Source organism: Poecilia formosa, unplaced genomic scaffold, assembly GCF_000485575.1.
Source record: "Poecilia formosa unplaced genomic scaffold, Poecilia_formosa-5.1.2 Scaffold1068, whole genome shotgun sequence".
Lineage (NCBI taxonomy): Eukaryota > Metazoa > Chordata > Actinopteri > Cyprinodontiformes > Poeciliidae > Poecilia > Poecilia formosa.
In genome coordinates, this window is record NW_006801007.1 from 3,183 (window position 1) to 8,237 (window position 5,055).

The window sequence follows — 5,055 nt, forward strand, 5'->3', positions numbered from 1 at the left end:
CACTCTGTGTGGGGAAGATGAGAGCCAGAGCAAAGGTCAGAGGTGAGGTCACCATCTCTAACTGTCCACAGCCCTTTTCACACAGCGTTCACTATATCAGGCCAAAACAGACGTGGTGATGAAGCTGCTGCTGCTCCTCTTTGCTGCTTCATCCAGACTGAACAGATTCACTTTTAATCATCATGTTTCTGTCAGGATCCATCAGAGACTCAGACCAGAACCAGAACCAGAACCAGAACCAGGACCAGGACCAGGACCAGGACCAGAACAAGGACCAGGACCAGGACCAGGACGCAGCTGTGTGTCCTTGAAGAGCGACTGGTCAAAGCATCGTCCCATTGACTTTAAATCTCCTGGATCTCCACCATCAGAGAGGTGAGCTGTTTCTAACTGCTGATCTGTTTATCTGTCATTGTGGCCATGAGACGATACAAAGTTCTGTTGGGTTCTGTTGCCATGGGAACGTTAGACTGAATACCAGGTTATTTTATTTCCATTCCATCAATGCATATGGTAACATGTCTTGTTAAAGATGTCTAACCATCTTCCTCCAGGTTTGTGATGTTCATGATCAGCAAGTTAAAATCAACCAAACTTTAATAAAATCAAAGATTTCTTTGGAAAGCTGACAGAAAAATTCACACAAAGATTCAGTCAGATCTGGTTTCCATTCTTAATACCTGCAGTTATACAGAATAAAGCCAAACATTAAGCTGCACTAAAACCTCTTCTGGAATATCACCGCAGCTCCTGCTGGCATAACTAATGATTTGAGTTATTTTCAATAGTTTCGCTTTATCAGTCAGGCTTCCTAATAAGGAGTTATTATTTCCAAGATTTTACTGCTGCAGGTTCAGACCAGGCCTTGTACCGTCAACCTGACCAGGAAATCAATGCTCATGTGCACAACATATTCTACAAGCAGCAGAGCCATCATATTATAGAAGATTATACTAAATTAATAAATGTAAGCTTCAATACCTGCTGATTAAACATATTGTATTAAATACTAAACTATAATCCCTCAGGCTTCATTAGGGGTGCACTAATTCCATTTCTCTGGCCGATTGTAGATTACCGCTCTTTTAAAAAGCATAACCTGCTGATACCAATGTTTTTGTCTGAAATGTTGCTGAATTTAGGCAGAAAGTTGTTGAACTGGCAGCAGTGGGGTGACTATTGTTAACTGTGAACATGCAGACATAGCCTGGTGGGTCGGTCCATCAGTCAAAGCTGTCTCACAGGATACAGAAGAGGCCATGTGATGATACCAGGTTATGTTGGGTTCTGTTGTCATGGAAACAGTAGACTGAATATCAGGTTATTTTCTTTTGTTATGTATTACATAAATGACATTGATGTCTCCATGGTAATATGTTTCATTAAGGAGCATGTTGCCATGGAGACAATGAAAACCAACTGGATCATTAATACCACAATATTTAATGGAAGAACATCAGAGTATAAATCAGGTCCGTTTACATTCAGTCTGAACCCAGAGCATCTCCAGGTCCATCTAGTTCACAGAGGATCACAAAATCTGATGTTTCCCTCAGATCCATTTAACCATCATCCATGTAGCGACACCGCCCCCTGCTGGCCAGTTATTGATGCCTTATGGCAGTGGTTCCCAAACTTTTTCTCCTGGGCCCCCCCAGTGGTTTCCAAACTATTTCTGGGCCCCCTATGGCTTACAAATATCTGTCTGGTTGAATGACGTGTGAGCGAAGGGGGGTGGATTCTTAGAGACTCCCTGTTATACTTAGCCCGGCTCCAGACAAACGGGGGGGGAATCAATTTTTCGGGGGGCAAAATGAATCTATGTAGCTGAACATAGACAACATCGGTAGCCTACAAGTTACTTGTTAACAAGCTTAAGGTTCTGTATTGATATTAGCTAGTCATCTTTTAGCTAACATTAGCTAGTCATCTTTTAGCTAACATTACCTGCATCCAGCAGCTTTACTCAACTCAGTCGGTTAGTTTGGAGGGAAAAACTGTGAAAAGTTCTTTGCGTTTTGCTGGTTTGCTGCTGTAATTCTAACACACCTGTAGCTCCGCCCAGCAGCAGCAGGTCTCCTTCGCTGCCGCAGAGGTGGAAACCCAGCGTCTTAGCGCTCATGTTGCGTTTAAAGGCGGCTCGGAAAAACAGGTTACCACATGTTAACAGTTTTAACTGATAAAAGTGACACAGGACACAGATATGTATCAAATTGACAGCCAATAACAGAGTTGGCCATTTTAAGGTAAAAACCCAGCGCATACAGCGTTCATGTTTTTTTTTTTTTTCATCCAGAAGCCCACCTGCAATGGCAATGGCCCCCTAGGGGGCACGCCCCACAGTTTGGGAACCTCTGCCTTATGGAAACAATTACTGCTGGTGAATAACAAAAATCAAAATATTTATCCAGATTCAACTCACTGCTATGACCTCTACAATAGAAAATGTAGAGGTTAACAGAAGTCTCAAAGTCTGATGTTTCTTTCATGAAATGAGGTGTTGGTGATGATATGATAGGTGCAACTGGACCCAGTTTGTAGTGAAAAATAATGGTTTTAATGATAATCACAGAAGTGTACAGAAAACCAGGCAGCACAGGTGAAAGATGAGTCTAGGATCTCAGACACACTGGAACTTAAACTAGACAGTGAGACGACTAATGACGGTCCGATCCTCCAACATGTCCCTGCTGTAAAATTACATGTGCAACTAGGATCCAACAGGAGCAGGTGACACAGGTGCTGCTAAATGCATAAGGGAATGATCAGGGAAACAGGAGACAGCTGGGGACTATCAGAGGGAGGACAAGACAACAGAGGGACAAAACTAACACAAAAATTCACACAAAAACCCACATCACTACAGTTTTTATCCATTACACCAGTGTTTCTCAATTCTAAGCCTCAGGCCCCCCTGTCCTGCATGTTTTAGGTATTTCCTTTCTGCTACACACCTGGAATGAATCTCTGGGTGATTAACAGGCTTCTGCAGCACTTGATGATCATACAATCATCTGAATCAGCTGTTCTGGAATAGAGGCTCATCTAAAGCATGCAGAGAACGGGGTGGGGGGTGGGGGGGCTGAGGACTGGAGTTGATAAGCACTGCATTAAACTGTCATTCATATAGCGACACTGCCCTCTACTGGCCAGTTACTGACACCATAACTAAACAATTACTGCTGATGAATAAGAGAAAACGATATTTAACTAGAATCAACTCACTTTTCTGCTCTGACCTCTAAAATATATGCAAAGAACAGAGACCTCAATAAGGACACACTTACATTTAACTGCATTTTATTCTGTTTTGCATCAACTTAATTTGTAAAAAATTTAACACTCATTTATTTTGTCTAATATGAATTTAAGACACAAAAAAGTGCAGCAGTGAATTTCATTTCTAGGTTAATATTTGGATCATTCTCTAAATCTGACTACAGACAGATTGATGCTGAAAGAAAACATTTTTATGAACTTCAAGATTCCAGTTTCATCTCTGAGGTTTAATTATCATCCAACATGGCGGATCATCAACCATTTCTACAGTTAAACTAAACTAAATATCATGTGGATCTGATTCAGAACCAGATGGTCTCTATCAGACCATCTGGTTCTGAATGAAGCTCCATCAGATCCTCCTTGGATGGTCAGAGTGGAAACGACTCCTTGTTCTTCTCCATGTCAGAGCTCAACACTAAGATCATCAAACTTCTCTCAGTCATTTAAACCAACATGTTTGTCTCAGAATCAGATCTTTCTGCTCTTTAAGCAAGGCTGGAATTTATTCAGGAGGATCAATGATCAGGAACATGTTGGAGGATTGGACTGGTTCTGATGGGAATCAGCTACTGGCATCTGTAGCTACCATACTGGCAGCTACAGATGCCAGTATTTTATTGTAAATTTAACTTTTATGCACCCTATTTTATTTTGACAGTATATTTACAAAGTATAGATACTCTAAAAAATGGTAAAATTCTGGTGAATTTAGCTGCCAGTAATTTGCTGGCAGCTAAATTAATTAATAATAACATTTTAAGTAATTTACTGTTATTTTGGTGAAACTAAATAATGCTGTCTGTAGCTGCCAGTATTTTAGTTTCACCACTTCATGAACTTTATCAGTAAGCTGCGGCAAAACATGTTAATATTACAGTTTTAGTTTTACAGTAGAATATTAATAATAAAAGTGCTAAAATTAGTGCAGTTTAAAATGCATAATCATTAAGTCACATCAGAAAATAGGGATGAGATCCCAGGTGATACTTAAATTTGTGAGAGTACACTTTAAGTATACTAATTTTTAAGTGTACTACCTATAAGTATATCTGAAGTATACTAAAAATACAGTGGTACCAATTTTGAAATTAGAACTATAAACACACTTAAACATAATTGTACCAAAATGCACTTTTAATATATTAAATAAGAGTATACTTTAAGTGAACTAAATATGAATGAATATGTATGAATTATTAAGTGCCTTAATAATCTTTTACTATTTAATAAAAAAAGAGGATAATCATGATGTAATTTTTAAGAAAGTTCCCAATCAATTTTCAGATGTGTGATGTAAAACATAATAATCAACGGCATTAGCTCCAGTTCATACTCCAGACCAGAAGGTGGCGGTATTGCACACTCATTTGTCAATTTTGAGTTGATGACAATAAACAATAAACAAGTCAGATGGGAAAATTTTCAGTTTTAATTAAGTTGCATAATAATTCTGCACACACATATATTGTCTAAGGAAAATCAAGAATTTTCCTTTTACTTTCTTTGACATTCAGGTTTGAGAGGTTATTAACATTTTGGATTGACCGAGAGTAGTTAGTCCTCAAAACAAGAACGTGCGTTGTAAGTGTGCTCATATAGTGTGTATTTTTCTTGAACAGCTGTTGCTTTGGTAAACTAATAAATTCCCAATTTCATTTCAAGGAATCATACTCTGTTTTTCTGCCTTAAGGACTTTTAATGTGAAACTCTTGGTGATTTCCTCTGTGAATCCTGCTGGATGAATATTTCCTGCCTTCCTGATTGTTCCTGGTT